Source organism: Sarcophilus harrisii, chromosome 1, assembly GCF_902635505.1.
Source record: "Sarcophilus harrisii chromosome 1, mSarHar1.11, whole genome shotgun sequence".
NCBI lineage: Eukaryota > Metazoa > Chordata > Mammalia > Dasyuromorphia > Dasyuridae > Sarcophilus > Sarcophilus harrisii.
Genome location: NC_045426.1, coordinates 543,262,979 through 543,283,022, shown reverse-complemented (window position 1 = coordinate 543,283,022; position 20,044 = coordinate 543,262,979). Strand labels below are relative to the sequence as shown.

The 20,044-nt window shown below is 36.1% G+C and overlaps 1 protein-coding gene across 4 annotated transcripts in view; it reads left to right on the top strand.

Moving 5' to 3' along the window:
- The window catches only part of RNF144B (ring finger protein 144B), a 204,021-nt gene that overhangs the window by 46,062 nt on the left and 137,915 nt on the right, over positions 1-20,044 (top strand). The window contains exon 1 of one of the 4 annotated variants that reach the window (XM_031946793.1): positions 6,846-6,920. The exons of 1 other annotated variant lie outside the window; for it this stretch is intronic. The gene's annotated coding sequence lies outside the window, so the exon portion shown is untranslated. Of the gene's footprint in view, positions 1-6,845; positions 6,921-8,118; positions 8,196-20,044 lie in introns of those variants that run through there. 2 more of the 4 variants (XM_031946792.1, XM_031946794.1) reach the window with 2 other exon arrangements.

Here is a 20,044-nt window from a genome sequence, read left to right as displayed (position 1 = left end):
GGTCCCTTCTCCACAGGAGTTGCTGCTTCTTAGATCAGGGCTTCTTAAACTTTTCCCACGCAAGACCTCTTCTTGCCTGAGAAAAAGTCATGATTTTGCGACCCCACAGGGGGTTTTAAGAAGTTTTGCCCTAGATAATGGCTGGTCTAGAAGTAAAGGCCAGAGGTCTAGTGGAAGCTGCCATTTCCAGGACTCCTGGGCCTATCTCCCTCTATGCCAGGAATCATATTGGGAGCTGGGGATATACAGACGGAAATGAAACAGCCCCCTCCTAAAAGGAGTTTTATTTTTTATTGAGGGAAATGATGTGTACTGATATAAGCATAGGCAAAATATATATACATAAGATGGTATCCTAATTATTCATCATTATCTTCCTATGTTTACACATTGATGGAAACTGTTCAAGACTGGATTAATGGGAAATATGTTTAGAAGAATTGAACATGTTTAACTTGTATTGGATTATTTACTGTTAGGGGAGGGGGGGGGAGGAAGGAATATCAGTAATATGCTAGACAGAGACAAGGGAAAAATGCCCAAATTAGGTTTTTAAAAGTGGGGTATATCTTTAATTGCTTTATTTCATCTGTCTGCTTTGTATCAGCCAGTGTTAGAATCTGGTAATAAAAAGACAAATAGAAATTGCCCATCACCTCAAGGAGATTAAGATTTATAGTATTTCACTAACATGATTATGATTAATTCCAAAGTGAATCATGATCTTATCATTAAGTGAAAAACAAAATTCTAGACTCAATCATAAGGGAAGCATAGAGAAATGAAGCATATTTAACAGGAAAAATCTTTCTGGAAGTAGCTGAACAAGGTCTATTGCTTCTAGACTTGTGGGGTATTTTAAGGAGCATGCGACAGATTAAATAGAATATCAAATTCCAGGCAGTAGAAAACTGAGTGAACAATTTGTCACGATGACCCCCAAATGCTTTTTTGAAATGATTCTTCTGTGCTTTGGTCTCCTGACTTATTCCTTAGTTTTTGATCTTTGAATTTCCTCTCTGGCAATACTGCCTAACATCTTCCATGCTTTGTTTGGCATTTGATCTCCTTGGTAGCTGCCAGATATGTTAGTAGGTGTCTGAGGCAAAGATAAGGATTTTTTTGAGAGTAGTACAGAGGACAGTCTAATGGTGGGTGCAATGGGTCTAGACTTGACCCTTTCCCAAAGAATGGTATTCTTCAAGGGGAAAGGGGTCATGAGGAAGGCAGTTTAGTGATGGGGCTGGGTGAGGGAAAAAAGTCATGCAGGCTGAAGGAACAGGGGGACGGACTACCTGAGGGAGGTACTGCCCCCTTCTCCCTCTCCCCCCCCCCCCCCCCCCCCCCCCCCCCCCCCCCCCTTCCCGCCTTTCCAAGGAGAAAGCATGTTTAGAGAGTATGTTGTCTGCCCTAATTACACTTCTGGTCATAATCCAGCTTTGAACTAGATCATGATCTCATGTGCCCAGCAATCTTGTGCCAGATACCTCTGGCTACAGTTGACAGTAATATCTCAGTGTAGCTTCCCTTGCAATCTGACCCAAGCAAACTGTGAAGCTGATATAGTTTGAATAAAGACTCTGCCCTCTTTTTGTGTACCCCCTTTCACCTTCTAGCTTTCTTCCTTTGCCCAAATATTCAATGCTGTAGTGCATGCCTTCCCTATCAGGTGGATAATAGAGCTGATGAGTCACAAACATCTTGGTGTAAATTAGTTTAATGTGCTTCTCCATTCAGGAATAGTTTTTATGTTAGGAAAAGGAATCCAGAGAAATGAAGCTTCATTACTGAAACTTCAGCCCCTGAAACATATGGGTGGAGATATTTTCAGGCTAGAGAGCCTTTCTCCAGCCCTCATTACTCAAGAGAAACAAGCATAGACTCTGCCTGTACCTAAGGCTGACACCACAGAAGTCTGATATTTTTATTTCTAGCGCCGAACATTCCCAAGCTGTCAAATTCCTAGTGCTTTGGAAAATGTCCACAAGAGATAAGAGATGTGCATTTTAAGTAGATCAGACCATATAATGAAGAAAACAAGCAAATGGAATCAAATCCTTCCCTGAGTACTGCTTACAGTAACAGCCTCTGCAGGTGCTGAGGACTCCTCCAGATAGGTTTAGTCTGATTGTAGGGTTGGAAATGGAGTCTCTTTGCTTTCTTTGCTCATAATGAGTATTTGCATAACCCTTGAACTTGTCTATGTCCATGGCAATGTTGATCTGGTTCATAAATCTGGAGCTAGAAGGAGCTCCTTTCCCTCTCTTCTTAGATTTTATAGATAAAGAAACTAAGACCAGGGAGGTTAAACAAATTTCCAATAGTCACAGAAGTACTAAATGTCAGAGGCAAAGTTTGTACCCCAGTATTTTGATTCTAGAAAAATGTTATTTTCATTGTGTGCTATGATATCTCTCTCTCTTCTGTAAGATTTTTGTCAAATAAACAAAGTCTAAAACTTCTTGCCAAATACCTCTTCTTCCCCACCCTTCTCCCTAATTCCGACTTTCCCCCTCTTCTCCTTCCCCCCCCTTCTCTCCCTTCCCTCCCTATGTCCTTGTCCTCCTTCCTCTCCCCCTCCCCCTCAATTATGTTGAATTGCAAAATTTATTATTACAAAATTCCTGTTGATAGTGAAAGTTGTATATGGACTTAATCTTTTTGATTTAAATAAAATCTGTGAAAAATAGCCATTTAAAATCTTTAGCTTATTTTAATAAATAATGACTGATTTTTGAAACAGATAATAGAACCTATAAAGATTAATTTGTGTAATTTAATGATAAAATATTATAGTTTCTTTGAGTTAAAAAAAAGTTCTTAAACAACCAGGTAATTGCTCTGTTTATTATTATTTTGCTTATTATTTCTTCTTATTATTTATCATTTGTGTAATCATTAGTAATAACAATAAATATTAAAATGATAAACTAAACTTGTTTCTTCTGGATAGTTAGAAATTAGTTTCTGAAAGATTAAGATTTTTATAATGGATGCTCAAAGTTTTTCTGACATACTGAACATTTAATTTTACCTCTTACTTTGAAAAATCTTACAGTTAGCAGGTATCAAGTATCTAAAAAGGTATTATATTGTTTGCAGACAGAGAAGTCATTATCAGTAAAACACACAAAGGGAAATATGATTTAATGGTACATGAAGAGAAAACACTAGAACTAAATTTTAAATGGCATGTACTGTAGGTGGAAAATGAGAGAACAGTTTGCCTTGAAACAATGTTAAATTATAAATGCTAACCACTATTATTCCCTCTGTGGGAAGGAGAAAGGATTTAAAAAAACAACAACAAAGCATTAAGTCTGATTTTTCTGGATATGATCTATTCAGCCTTATGTTTTCCTGAAAAGAAAGAGACAGAGATCACGAAAGTTTAAAAAAAAAATATTTTGATGAGGATTCATCTCCTGAAGTCAATTAAAATGATATTGCTTGATTTGAAGACCTGATGGTAAATAATAGTTAATTCCTTGTTGAATGAGTAAATAAGTACAGAAATTGTTTGAAATTTTAATTCACCCCATTATCTTCATTTTTATGCCTTTCACTTAAAATTATTCCTCATTTATCTACATTTATTACTCATTCTCCTATATATTCTTTCTTGTTACTTCATCTAGTTGTTCTACTTTTTTCGCTCTAAAGGAAGAGCTTCTAAGAGACTCTGATGGCCTCTTTGTAAAGTGTCATATCTGCCTTTGATTCAGTCATAGACAGCCTCTGTTGGAAGATTTTTTTCTTGGCCATAATCATTACTCACCTTCTGACTAGAACAATTACCTATAGGTATTAGGCTCCCCACAAGTAGCAGACCCTATAATAGATTAATTTCTTCCCCAGGACTAGGATTCACCAGCTCTGTTCATAAATATTACATATGATCATTTCAGAGACAAAACGATTTAAATCAGTCTCCTGGTGCAGAGGTTAGGCATTGGTGGCATCTGCATAAGGGGCATTAAATAAGGGGATAGTTGAAGGAGAGATATATGATGTAGATTTTAATGATGAGCTATAGGGCAACAACAGTGATGAGAGATTTTAGTCTTGTATGTCTAAAAATTCTCAGGTACTTTTGGGAATGGCAATTATGACAAGGTAAGATTTCTTTTATCTTGTACCCTTGATTTTTTCCCCCTTCCTCACCCCCGCCAAAATTAAACCTTACCAGCTTTTTAGATCTTCTTGTTATTGTTACTTTTCTAAACTTCCATTCTTTTTTTTTTTTCTTTCCCCAGTTTTATCTAAAGACAATTTTTAACATTCATTCAAAAAAATTTTTGTATTCCAAATTTTCTCTCTCCTTCCTTCTCCTCCCCCTCTCTGAAACAGTTAGCAGTTTGATACGGTTATACACATTTGTGATTTTTAGTTTTGAGATGTCTTTTTAGTCTGCAAATGGTTGATACATTCACTACATGAATGTGCTGGATTTTAAACTAGAGTTCGTGAATTCCAATACTGGCTCTACTACTTTTATAGTCTTGAGTTTCTTCATTTCTAAAATGATTTGGATAAAATGGCCTCTATATTTGTGATCTTTTTGGCTATAAAATCCCTTCTAGTTCTGAATCCATGTTCTCATCTACAAAGTCCAAATCCCTTAATTTAATCTATTTCTAGATTTGGATTTGTTAGCATCACATTCTTGTCTTTGATCTTTACTAGAACTTCTTTGGAATTTGCCCCTCCAATGATACTTAAATAGAGGAAGTCAAAATAATAATTTTGATTGATTCAGTCAAATAATCATTTATTAATGATTAATGGCCAAATTGAGCATTTTTTAATATGTCAGACATTGTGTTACTCACAAAAGATACAAAGACAAAATGAAATAGTTCCTGCCCTCAAATAACTTACATTCTTTTGAAAGAGACAGTATGGGCATATCTATATGCCAAATGCAAGGTAATTGTGGAGTAGACACCAATAGCTTGGGGGGGGTGTGGATCACAGAAGATTGAGAAGAAGGTAATCTTTGGAGTTGATCTTTGAAGGAAACTAGGAATTTTTTTAGCTTCTTTTTTTATTAAAGCTTTTTATTTTCAAAACATATGCATAGATACTTTTTCAATATTAACCTTTGCAAAACCTTGTGCTCCAATTTCTCCCCTTTTCCCTACCCTCTCCCCTAGATGACAAGTAATCCAATATATGTTAAACATGGTAGAAATATGTTAAATCCAATATATGCATGCATATTTTTACAATTATCTTGCTGCACAAGAAAAATAAAATCAAACAGGAAAAAATGAGAAAGAAAATAAAATGCAAGTAAACAAAAGCAAAATGAGTGAAAATACTATGCTGTGAACAATACTCAGTTCCCACAATCTTCTCTCTGGATATAGATGGCTCTCTTTATCACAAGATCATTGGAACTGGTCTGAATCATCTCATTATTGAAGAGAGCCCCATCCATCAGAATTGATCACTGTATAATCTTCTTATAGCTCTGTACAATGATCCTCCTGGTTCTGCTTGCTTCACTCAGTATTAGTTCATGTAAGTCTCTCCAGGCTTCTTTGAAATCATCCTGCTGATCATTTTTTATAGAACAATAATATTCCATAACATTCATAGACCATAATTTATTCAGCCATTCTCCAACTGATGGGCATCCATTCAGGAAACTAGGAATTTTTAAGAGATATGAGCATGCAAAATTCAGAAATGGAAGATATATAATTACGTGAAGAACAGAAAAAATGTCAATTTGGCTGGATAATATGGATAATAATATTGGAAAGGTAGGTTGGAGCTAGGTTGTAAAAAGCTTTAAATACCAAAAGAGTTTGTATTTGATCCTAGAGAACCAATGGAATTTGACCAGTGCCACTCTGCTACAATCCTTATTTATTTTCAATCTAGAACCTGCCCTAGGGGTAAGTTTTCATAATAAAAGGTATAAACAAAGATAGAAATAGTTGTAGTGATGACACTAAGGGTAAATATGGGCACCAGGATGGACAAGGAGGATTGGAGAAGGATCAGAATTAAAGTATACAGATATCAGCATCAGGCAGGGTCTGAACTCAGTATTAGGACACTGACAGGGGCTGACTGCAACAATTAGCAGGTTGAATTGGGGTGGTCAGGGCATAAACAGTGAAAAAGATGGGCCAGATAGAAGCATGGAAGATCAAGGGAGACTGGAGTTGAAGCCAAAGATCTTAAATAACAACTAGATTGTCCTCTAGAAGTTTTTTTATTCTTGGAGAATTTAGAGAGCCTTCTATCTACAACAGCTTCAAAGCTTCGCTTGAGAGTCTTACCTTAGGGTGATCATCTTATCTAGCAAAAGGACTCCATCCTGCTCTCTTCCACTTAGTGGGTGATGTCTTCTTTTTCCCTATCAGCGTCAGAACACTGTGCTGCTTCCTCTTACAAGGAGAAATAGCCATAGGGCTTGATATATAGACTGATTTTGTTGGGTACCATGGCTTCCCCTGTGATTCTCTTCTCCTTAGAGACTGGGATGATGACATCTGAGTTTTCTGCCACTGTCTCTGTGGCCTACTGGACTTTGGATCCTGCCTGTATACTTTCTTGGATCTCACCTAAAATGACTACTTTGGACCCAGACCTTTGCTTGCCTGGATCTACAGAGAACCTGCTTATTTTTCTCTATCTTGACTAACCTCCATTGATTTAAAAACCTTGTTTGCTCAGTCCATGTAACATTGCCACAACAAATGTCCTTTCACAACAATGTCAGGAATGCATCATAAACAGCCCCTAGGACAGCATCACTCTGTAACATTTGCTGATTACCCAGGATATCCCAAGGCATAGCCAGCTTGTAGGTTGTGAACAAGAACTATTTCAATGTTAACCCTGACCATCTGCTAGAAGCTTCCTACTTAACTGAATTTTTGGTCCTAGTAACTCTTACCAAGGTTTGTGCCATTCAATCAATTAACCAATAATCATTTATTAAGCACCCACTTTGATTCAGGCTCTGTCCTAGGCACTGGTAATATAAAGACAAATGAGAAAATAGTCCTTGCCCTCAAAGAGCTTTCAGTCTAACCAGGGGAAATACATCAAGTATAGACAAAATATGTACAGACTCCAGACTCTGCCATGACACCTTGGGGGCACTGCAGACAATATTGGACTTCTTTGCAAAGGCAGTTCAATTCAGCTTTAAAATGCATCTCACTATGTGCTAGGTATCATTCTGGACATCAGAGATACAGAGACAAAAATTAAAGTCTGTTCTCTCAAGAAGCTTACATAGTGTTGGAAGGGGTACTGAAGAGGAGGGGAGAATAGGGAGCAACATGAAAATGTTAAGTAAATACCGACTATTTGAGGAGAAAGAAAGCACTAATAACTAAAGAATCGGAGATGTGGGGAGATAAGACAAAACAAGAAGTCGTACCAATCAGGAACTTAAAGGAAATTTAAGATTTTCAGAGGCTGGAGTGAAGGAGGCATTCTAGTTATGGAAGATAACAATCTGACAGTGGACACAGACATAGAAGATGGAATGCTGAGATTGGATGCAGAATAGATGACATGAATCTGTTGAGATAGATTGGAGCCAGACTATGGAGGTTTTTGTATTTTAGACTGAGGAAATCTTTATTTAAATCTTAAAGGCAACCAGGAAACTTTTGAATAGAAGAGATAGCAACAATTAGATCTTAAGAAGGCTCTTTTGGCAGCTGTGTGAAAGAAGAAGTAAAGCAGAGAAAAGTAAAGAAATAAAACCAAATAGGAAATTATTGCACTTGTATTACAGAGAAGAGGTGACAAGTACTAAGAAAGGTGAGCTAGGTGGAGAGAAGGGAACAGATGTAGCCATAAAATTAATAAGACTGATTGGACATAGGTCACAAGGCAAAGATCAGAAAATGATAGAATCACAGGAACATCAGAGACCATCTTTTCTAATCTATATCTAAACTATATTATCCTTCTCAGTGTAATGACAAATGGTCATCTGGCTTTTGTGAGATGAGGAGGAGCTCACTAGCTGTGTTGTTGTTTAGTCATTTCAGTCATGTCTGACTCTTTGTGATCCCATTTGGGGTTTTCTTGTCAAAGATATTGCAGTGGTTTGCCATTTCCTTCTCTACCTCATTTTACAGATGAGGAAACTGAGGAAAAACAGGGTCAAGTGACTTACACAGGAGCACATGACTTTTCCCAGATGCACACAGCCAGTAAGTATCTGAGCCTGGATTTCAACTCAGGTTTTCCTGACTTGATGCCTGGCACTATATTTATTGTGCCACCTAGCTGTCCCCTCTTGTCTATTTAGACAGCCTATTTATTACACATTTGGATAAGTTCTAAGTTTTTTGTTACCTTAATTTGCCTCTTTGCGAGTATTTTGTCACCTCCCTTCCCCGACCAAATAACTAATTTCTTCAAAGGATGCTCAGATGAAAAGATATTAATACCTTTTACTATTGTTGCATTCCTTTAGATGCTTTGTAGCTTACCAATGTTCTTCCTAAAGAGGCACCCATTACTGCAAATACAAATTAAATAATGGAGCTTATCCTAATGTTATTGTATTGTTCATTCTTCATTTTTGAAGAGAACCAATGATATCATAGAATGATCTCCCTCTTTTTCTCAATAGTATTTTATTTTTCCAAATAACACATATAAAGACAGCTTTCAATATTCGTAAGATTTTGAGTTCCAAATTGCATCCCCATCTTATATATATGATGTTGATTTTTCTTAGTTTAAGTGTAAGGATTTATTTTTCCTACAAATTTCATCTTATTAACTTCAACTTGATATTCTAACTTGTCATTTATTCATCCAATAAGCATTTATCAAGCCTACTTGTGCTAGGCACTAGGAATAAAGAATAAAATGAGGCACTCCCTATGCTACTGGGGGAAACAACAAATACACAAAAATATATGCAAAGAAATTTCTTGGGGGAGTGCACTACTAACTAGAATCAGAATATAGGAAGTAAAACTTGAACTGAGCTTTGAAGGAAATTAGAAATTCTTTGAGAAGAAAATGAGGAGGGAGAGTTGGAACCAGACTATGCAAACACCTGGAGATGGAAGAGAAAATAGGTAACACCATTAGGTAAGCCAGTTTATTGGAATATGGAGTATGTGAAGGAGGGTAGAGTCAGACTATTTATTTATTTATTTATTTATTATTTAATAGCCTTTAATTTACAGGTTATATGCATGGGTAACTTTACAGCATTAACAATTGCCAAACCTCTTGTTCCAATTTTTCACCTTTTACCCCCCTCCCCCCCAGATGGCAGGATGACCAGTAGATGTTAAATATATTAAAATATAAATTAGATACACAATAAGTATACATGACCAAACCGTTATTTTGCTGTACAAAAAGAATCAGACTCTGAAATATTGTACAATTAGCTTGTGAAGGAAATCAAAAATGCAGGTGTGCATAAATATAGGGATTGGGAATTCAATGTAATGGTTTTTAGTCATCTCCCAGAGTTCTTTCTCTGGGCGTAGCTGGTTCAGTTCATTACTGCTCCATTGGAAATGATTTGGTTGATCTCCTTGCTGAGGATGGCCAGGTCCATCAGAACTGGTCATCATATAGTATTGTTGTTGAAGTATATAATGATCTCCTGGTCCTGCTCATTTCACTCAGCATCAGTTCGTGTAAGTCTCTCCAGGCCTTTCTGAAATCATCCTGTTGGTCATTTCTTACAGAACAATAATATTCCATAATATTCATATACCACAATTTATTCAGCCATTCTCCAACTGAGAGTCAGACTATTTTTACAGAGAAAGAACTGATAAAAAGAAGTATATATAGAATAATTTTTCATCTATATTTGTGTCTAATGGTACACAAAAGGGGGAGAGGAATAAAAAAAGCAATTTACATGATAACTTTATTATATATTTGAAAGGAATAGCAAGCTGTACAGATTTGCAATTTCTTGAGCAGTCATTTTTTTTATTATGCTGTGTTATGGAATTGCTTGTTTTACTTTATAAATTAAAATAAAACAAATAAAAATTAAAACCACAATATAATGGAAGAATTTGTTTTTTATCCTTAGTATCTTTCTAATTTTTTTGTATTGCTTATCACATATTGTATATATTTATTAAATGCTTTTTAAAATTCCACTGAAGCTTCTTGAATAGGGAAATAACATGTTGAGACCTGTGCTTTAGCAATGTTAATTTGGGAACCATATGATCGATTAATTGGATAGGGTGAGAGATTTGAGACAGGGGAGTGATTAAGGAGGTCATTACAACAGTTCAGATAAGAAGTAAGAAGGGCCTGAAGTAGATTGTTGTGGAGAGACTGGAATGTATGCTAGACACTTAGGATCTTGACTCTGGGAATATGGAACTATTCCTTCATTGGTAATCCTGTAATGTTTACCTTCCTTCAAGCCATTGTTGTTGTTGTTTGTTCTTCATTCTGGGAGAGGACCAATGACATCAAGAGTTTGATGTCTTGACTTGTAAATGAATTGGATTTCAGTGAGGCAGAACTATGCAAAGTTATTAACTCCTTGAGAATCATCCACGGCCAGGGACAAGATGACTAGCGATGGCCCTAGTTACAGTGTGAGATCTTGACCTTTGATTAAAATCTTAAATAGCGAAGACCAAGTCAGATTCTTGGGACATTCCACCAGACTTCTTTCCAAACTAACAATAATTAAAACCTCGTCTTTGGGTCCAAGTATTCAGTTACTTCTGAATCAACCCTAAATTCCCTTTCTTGTTCACATTACTATTATAAAAGACCTTGTTAAATGCTTTGCTAGAATTTGAGCAAACTATACCTAGAGTATTCTCCTTATCTACAAGTCAGATAAACCTATCAGTGGAGCCAGAGATCATCTTGTGGTTATAAATATGAGTGAAAGGATGATAGTGCCTTCAATAAGAATAGGAAGTTTGGAAAAGAGATTGGTATAAGAAGGAAATAATGAGTCTTTGATATAAGGCTCCTGGGGAACAATTGTATTATATATGATGTTGCTTAAGTTGGAGAAAAACTCATTAACTAGTTAGCACACACTTTTCCAGGAGAAAATTTTGTTTTTTGGGCTGGTAGGCAAATGCTCAAATATTCTCTGATTGAGTTGGCAACGTGTTGTTCTCTTCTCAATCTACAATATGCTTCATGAGATGAAGACTACAAATTTTAGTTAAGGATAACTCCATGTGGTTCCCCAAACTGGATGGTCCTAAGACATTTGTCCTGACTTGCCAAAGCCTAGTATATGTTCCACACCCTATGTCTGCATGGACTGCCCATCCCTGATGACCTCAATAAGTCACCTCCCTTTCCACTGTTCAAAGATCTAAAACCCCACCTTCTTGCTTCAGCCTTTCCCAAAGTGCTGAAAGCAAAGTGACACGTTTCCACCCATTATCATCCTGCCTGAGCATGATTTTCCACAACTAGCTCCACCAAACCAAATCCCCATACATTGATATCAGTGCTTTATTTGGTAGATTTTGCTGATATTTGTCATTCATTTTTCTGTCCTAAGTACCTATAATGCACAATACAATGTGTTAGGTAATTTAGGAGAATTAGAGAAGTCCTTCCCTCCAGTGAGGGAATCTACTCAGTGTGGGAAGGAGAGAAGAGGAGACAGACAGAGAGAGACAGAGAGAGAGAGAGAGAGAGAGAGAGAGAGAGAGAGAACAGATACCTAGTTAATAAAAATACTAATGAAAGTTCAAAGTGTAAAAATACAAATGAAAGTTATGAGTCAGTGTTATGAGTCAGATGATGAAGATACAACTTCTACCTGACTGTGGGTTTCAGAAGTAAGAATCAATGATAACTTAAAAGAACATGTAGTATTTGAACTGGACTTTGAAGAACTGGTGGTTATCTGATCTTTTCTGTGGTTGTTACTACATGTAAGCTATCCAGGTATGTAAGGGTAAAATCCCAATTTGATCTCCAGAATCATAAAGTTAGAAAAATGTCAGAAATGATCTAGTCCAAAATATAAATGAACAGGAATGAACTCGACAGATACCTAGAAAATGGTCATCTTAAGTTTTTTTTAAAAGCCTTCCTAAGGCAAGTTATTTCATTTTTCTTCAACTGACCTTTAGTTCTCTAAACATCCATGTTTTCTTCTGGATGTTCTCTACAATGTCAATATCCTTCCTAAAATGTGACACTTAAAACTGAAAACAATAATCTAGATGTTGTTCAGTCACAACTGGGTAGAGAGTGACTGTTACATTTCTTATTTGGACACTTTCAATGAAGTCTACAGTAGTTTTTTGGATGCCAAATCATGTTGTTTACTCATACTGAGCTTACAGATTATTTTAAAACTCCAAACATTTTGTAGGCAAATTGCTATTCCCCTCTTTTCCTCTTTAGCTTTCTTTTGTGTGTTTTCTTGCCCTTTTAGATTATAAACTCTTTGAAGATTAGGACTATCTATTTTATATTTCTAACCCAAGCATTTAGGCCTTGGCACAGAGTAAGCACTTAATAAATGTTTATTGACTGATTGGATGGACTGTTTAGCCAAAGCCCTGCTTTTTATACTTATGAAATTGATTTTTTTCAAACCATGTTAAGACCTTGTGATTAATCCTATTGAATTTCATCTTAATTGACTCATGTTTCTAGCTTGACATGATTATGTTGGAACTTAACTTTGTCATCCAAGTGTTAGTAAGCTCTTAGCTTTATGTATTCTAAGTCATTGTTAAACAGCACAGGGTACAGATCCATGGATTACTTCATTGAAGAACTTTTTCCAAGTTAACTTCAAACCTTATTTACTCCTCTTAAGGTCAGTTCATTGAATCAGTACTGAATCCATCTCACTGAATTGTTGTTTTAGTCACACCTCTCCTATTTGTCTGAAAAAATAACACTCAAGTCTTTCTCACTTTTACTAAAATCTAGGTAAATACAACTATAGCTTTCTCCAACCTACCAGCTCAGTAATCTTAAAAAAAAAAATGATGCTAGTTTTTTTATAATTTGTTCTTCATGAAGCCATATTGGTACTTCTTGGTCACTGCTTCCTCTTCTAGATGTTTATTAACTAATTTCCATGATTTGAAATCAGACTTGTTGAACTATAATTTGTAGACTACATTATTTTTTTAATCAGGATATTTCCTCTTTCCTAGTTCCTATGGCAACTATCCTGTGTCCTATGACTTTTAAAAGATCATTGACAATAGTTTAGAACCACAGATATCAATTCTTTTTTTGCCCTTGGACTTGGTGATAAGAAAGGCCGTGTTGGTGGGAACCTAATCTTTTGTTTGGGCAATAACTGTGGTCCTAATACTAATGCATTGTTGATGGAATTGTGAATTGATCCAACCATTCTAGAGAGCAATTTGAAACTATACCCAAAGAGCTATAAAACTGTATACCCCCTCAGCAATACCTCTACTAGGTTTGTATCCCAAAGACATTATAAAAACTGGAAAAGGACCCACATGTGCAAAATATTTATAGAGGCTCTTTTTGTGGTGAGAAAGAATTGGAAACTGAGAAGATATCTATCAATTGGGGAATAGCTGAACAAATTGTGAATATAATGGAACACTAGTGTTTTATAGGAAATGATGAGCAATCAGATTTCAGAAAAACCTGGAAAGACTTTTATGAACTGATGCTGAGTGAAGTGAACAGAACCAAGAGAACATTATACATAGTAATAGCATAACTTTGATAGACTTTGCTCTTCTCAGCCATACGATCTAAGATAATTCTAAAAGACTCATGATGTAGAATGTTATCTGCATTTGGAGAAAAAACTATGGAATATGAATGCATATTGAAGCACAGTATTTTCACTTTTGTTTTTCTTTCTTACAATTTTTTCCTTTTGTTTTGATTCTTTTACAACATGACTATTATAGAAATATTTTAATATGATTGTACATATATAATTTATATCAGATTAATTGCTATCTTGAGGAGGGTAAGAATAGGGAGGGAGAAAAAATGGAAAACAAAATCTTATAAAGTGTCAAAAACTAATAAACAAATTTAAAAAAAAAAAAAACTGTGGTCCTACAGCAATTGTGATTAAGGTGGGACATGTTCCATTCTTTGATTCACATGTAGCTTAAATCTTTGAAACACTAACATAGCCAGAATTTCTCACTTATACCAGACTCTAAGTTTCTGGATAAAATTATACCTAAAATATGTTACTTTCTGGGTAAGTAAAAAGTACTCTGTTGAAGGATAGAAAATTTCTCCTAAAATGTCACCTACCATACTGGGCAATTGTGATAAGCTGCTGAAAATATATGAAGAAAATATTGCTTCATTTCAGATGAAAAAAGGTACTCATATACCTTTCCTGAATTCATTGTAGGTCCTACTCAACAAGTCTGAAGTAATTGTTTGGCAGAATATTTCTAATGTGTTGTCATATATTTAAATGATCTGAATCTGTGGCAATTTCTCAGTAGACTATGTGTTATGTTCTTTGAAAAGCCATATTAACTTATCTGGTTAGGATGATAAGATCAAGCAGAAACAGTTTATGGAGACATTTTGGTAGCCTAATCAGATTTCCATTTATTCTAGTTTGTCTTTTGCTTTTGAAGCGCACTAATGACATCACTGGGAATTATAGGGTGTTCAAGGAGGCCAGTAGGTGTGAGGGCTTGCCAAGCCCTCTTCAGGGCTGTTCATCCACCTTTGGTGTCTACCTGGCACTCAACTCTCTCACCTGTGGCTCCAAGAAACTGTAGCATTCCCAGTGGCCACACCCATAAACTATTTGGGCGTTTGCAATTTAGTGAGCTGTTGGAAGCCTTCTTATTGTCTGGGTCAAGGAGGCATTATTTGTTTTTTAACTGATGGCTGGTAGTGGTTTTAGGGTTCCATTAAAACCAAGAGGGAGAAAGGAGCCTACAGCATGTTGAAACTAATTAAAAGGAGACATTAGTTAATTATAAGGTACTATAGTTTATTCAGGCAAGTACTTAGCCCTTCTTCAGACAGAAAGGACAGCACAAAAACTTGGTTATTTATTGTTGATGATGCTATTTAAATTTTCATTAGCTGGTTATCTCTCCTCTGAGCTTCCCATGTCAAGTTGCCCAAGATCATAAAAATGTCATTTCTGGTTTGTGTCAGCACAACAAGATTCCTTTTCTGACATCTCAAGAATACCCCTTAAATAGCTTGGTCTCAGCTGTCTCTGATCATTTTTGCTGGTGATAAAGGAAGTAGCAGCTTGGTATCTAGAAAAGATGATGGATTTGGAAGCATACTACAAATAGGTTGGCATCTTGCTTATGCCATTTACTTTCTGTGTGACTTTTTAGGCAAGTCACTTATAGGTGGCTTATAGTTTCTCATTTTGGGGTAGGACTAAATAAATGATATTCAAGGTGCCTAGTATCTCTAAATCTCTGATCTTATGAGCCAGTTTGCTGAAACACCCATAGGGGCACTTCAATATTTAGATGATGTTTTGTTACCTGTATTTTCCTTGAATAGGGACAGACTTAGCTGTAAACAAAATAGATAGTGACTTGCAAGTGGTAAGGTTAAAATGGTCTGCAAAAATCCAATGACTTTAAGATTCTAAAGTATCTCTCCCACTTATCTGTTGAAGTTTTCCCTAACCTCACCTATCATTTTTTTTCACATCAACAGCCCTTCAAATATCTTTTTCCCCCCTTTTTTTGATTAAAGCTTTTTATTTTCAAAACATATCCATACTTTTCAACATTCGCCCCTGCAAAACCCTGTGTTCCAGATTTTTTCCCTCCCTTCCTCCCACCCCCTTCCCCAGATAGCGAATAATCCAATATGTTAAACATGTGCAATTCCTCTATATTTATTTCCACAATTATCATTGTGCACAAAAAAAATCAGATAAAAAAGGAAAAAAATATGAGAAAGAAAATAAAATGCAAGCAAAAAACAACAAAAAAGATGGAAATACTATGTTGTAATGCACACTCAGTCCCCACAGATGGCTCTATCACAAGACCACTGGAACTGATCTGAATCACCTCACTGTTGAAAAGAACCACATCCATCAGAATTGATCATTGCATAATCTTACTTTTGCTATATACAATGTTTTCTTGGTTCTACTCACTTCATTTAGTATCAGTAAATCTCTCCAGGTCTCTCTGAAATTATATTGCTGATTATTTCTTATAGAACAGTAATATTACATAACATTCATATATTATAACTTATTCAGCCATTCCCCAGGTCATGGGCATTCTTTCAGTTCCTAGTTCCTTGACACTACAAAGAGGACTGCTTACAAACATTTTTGTACATATAGATCCTTTTCCTTTTTTTTTTTATGATCTCTTTTGGATACAGGCTCAATAGAGATACTGCTGGATCAAGGGTATGCACAATTTGATAGCTCTTTGGGAATAATTACAAATTGTTCTTCATAATAATTGGATCAGTTCACAACTCGACCAAGAATGTATTAATGCCCCAGTCTTTCCACATCCCCTCCAACATTCATCACTATCTTTTCCTGTCATTTTAGCCAATCTGAGAAGTGTGTAGTAATACCTCAGAGTTGTCTTAACTTACATTTTTCTGATCAATAATGATTTAGAGCATTTTTTCATGTGACTATAAATGGTTTTAACTTTTTTATTTGAAAATTGTTTGTTCATATCCTTTGACCATTTATCAATAGAAGAATTTATCAATGAATTCTTATAAATTTGAATCAATTCTCTATATATTTTAGAAATGAGGTCTTTATCAGAACGCTTGGATGTCAAATTTTCCCCCAATTTATTATTTGTCTTCTAATCTTTTCTGAATTACCAATATTACCTTATAAAAGTATTTATTTATTCACTGAGAAGGCATAGTAAGAACAGAAACAGAAAACATTTTCCCCAATACCTAGGATTTTTCCCTGTGTCTTCTCAGTTCTTAGAATCAGTGGGATCAACCTTAAAAGCAGTTTCTAGATAGCATTCCCTCCAGTCCAGTTCACTTGTGAATGGATAGGTAATAGTATAGCAATTGGGTGGAACAGTATTGCTTCCTCTTGACTTCATTTGATCCCATTCTGTCCTGGTTCAAGCAGTTTTCTTGAGACTTCACTCCTCGCCAGACTTAACTGTTAGCAAAATCTGTAATCAATTCCAACTCCTGGGCCTTTTGAAGTTTACAAGATCTCAGCATAGTCTAATACTCTTTTACTTAAAAGCAAGAAAAGAGTCAAAGAACAGAAATATTTATATTCATAGCCTGGGTGTAAAGATTAAATCCCATGATGATTTTCCTCATCCTGGGATATAACAAATCTTGCTTTGATCTCAACCAGGGAAGAAAAAGGACCACAATTCTCAAAATATCCAAAATTTCCAAAATATCCAAAATTCACTTCTTGAGGCCTTTCTGGAAAATCTATTTGTTTGGCTTTTCCCCTCAGTGGGTTAAAGTTATTATGTTACTTGGGAAGGGAAGTAAGTTAGCTGGCTAACACCAGGACATGATTAACAGTACCACCCAGGACATTCAAAAGGAAATGAGATCAGGACAGTTATGTTTTGACTAAGGGGCAGTGAGAGTTGGAAGGTGTAATGTTTTCTGTTTCAGTTTTCTTGGGGTCTCTGGGAGCAGCCTTTGTTTCAGTTCAATAATCAGCACACAAGTAGCCAGGAAGTCCAAATCCTTTATTATCTCCTTACTGGGGCTGGACAGCTTTCTGGAGAGTCTTTCAGACTGTCTTGGTCTCAGTGGAGAGATGCAGGAAGAGAGCCTGCCACCAGTGGCTTGACTGAAGATCAAATGAAAGCTTGTCCTTGGTTCCTAGAGCTTGAGCTTCTGCCTGTCTTCTCTGGCTTCTGAATCTCACCAGATTTACTTGTCTGAGGCTTGTAGCTTATATGCTCTGTACTGAGTATGAACTAATCATTATATCACTAGGAAACCATTATTTGTTGTAGGATTAAATCAATCATACTGAACCATGCTAAACCATTGTCTCCTTAATTCCAATGAGTGCCTTGTAAGCATCCTTGTTTCAAGTTCAGAGTTCTGGGCCATAACAGGGAGGAAGTCAAGATATACTGTTGTCTCACAGTGGAGAGCCCTGGCAGTCAGTATTCAGTAGGCTGTGGCACTTATAAGGGAAGACTTCTTTCTTCTTCTGCTAGTTGTGGGTGAGGATTAGGGACACAATATTTAAGACTCAAGAAATAGGCACAGTGGTATGTGTGTTGAGGGATGCTTGAAAGCCAGCATAAATACTATGAATTTTAGAATATGGAAGGAGAGGGAGTAGACAGGATTTGTGACTATAGAGAGAATGGGACAGTGTGAAACTGTGGACATTCTTATCTTGTGTTGGCTTCTGCAGTTAGAATGTGAGCTCCTTGAAAGTAGGGACAATCTTGCTTTTCTGTTTTCTGTCTTATATGTTTGTCTCAATGTTTGGCCCATAGTAAATACTCATTCATTCATTCACTTATTTATTTTTATTCATCCATTTCCTGACAAGTGGTGAGTATGTACAAGGTAGATGTAAGGTTTGTGGTTTGATTACTAGTAAGTAACCTCCCAAACCCCAGCATATACCAGTACAGATACAGTAATAAGGACAATCATAACAATATATTTCGGCATTGTACGGTTTATCTGAACTCACAGTTCTGTCTTGTACAGTTAATCTGAGTAACTGGCACCATCAAGCTTACTTCCAAATTTGTTTCCTCTGGCAGGGACATGGAGCCCTGGCAGTGGTGCAGTGAACACTTTGATCACAGGTACTGTTGATCCAGGAGACAGATGGCCTTCACATCAGAAAATGTGATTCTTACCATTGAGGAGAGATAGGAACAACCCAAGTTAGAAAACTGGAGAGAAAAGTGCCATTGAATGAGCTCTGGGGTGATGGCTTGAATCTAGACAAAGGAAGAAGAATCTATGACACAGCCACAGGGAGGAAACATAACTGTCTAGGGAGGACCCAGATGTCTGGTATCCTGGAGCAAAGGTCTGATGCCCCTGCCCTAGTAATGCCCCTGCTTAGGGGTAGGGTAGTGCATAGCTTAATAATTGTTTTATCAGTACCTCCCTGCTCCCTTAGAGGGATTTGTTTTATATATGTAGAGCTTAAAGAAATAGTTTTATCAATGGTCCTAGCTACATTCATAATTTAACAAGATGACTAGGTATTGATGATAATCACTGCTCAACCCCAAGTTAGTGATCTTTTTTGGAGTTTATTTGGCAAAGATACTTTGTCATTTTTTTCTTCAGCTCATTTTACAGATGAGAAAACGGAGTTAAGTGACTTACCCAAGGTCATATAGCTGGTAAATTTCTGAGACTGAATTTGAACTCAGATCCTCCTGACTCCAGGAATCACCAATGAATGTCCATTGAATCACCTAGCTGAACTTTTATTTTATTTATTTTTAAAATTTCACATTTCATATTTTTATTTCCTCTAGTTTGAATTTAGCTGATAGAAAATTATTAGTCAACATCAATATGATTATGAAAACTATTAGTAAGCAAACTCCCTAGCTTATTTTAAATGATTCATTTTATTATCCATTCTGAATTTCTATTTATTCTTTTTTTAAATAAGCCTTTATTTTTCCAAATATATGCAAAGATGGTTTTCAACATTCACCTTTGCAAAATCTTGTGTTCCAAATTTCTATCTCTCTCTTCCACCCTTACCTAGACAGGAAGCAATCCAATATAGTGAAATGGGTAATTCTTCTGAATATTTCCATATTCATCATGCTGTGCAAGAAAAATCAGATCAAAAGGGGAAAAATGAGGAAAAAAACACAAGTGAATAAACAAATAACAACAACAAAAAGGTGAAAATACTATGGTTTGATCCACATTCAATCTCCATAGTTCATTTTCTGGATGTGATTGGCACTTACCCATCCCAAGTCTATTGGAACTGCCTTGAATTACTTCATTGTTGAAAAGAACCAAATCTAACACAGTTGATCAATACACAATCCTGTTGTTGTATACAATGTTCTCTTCATTCTACTCACTTCACTTAATATCAGTTCATATAAAT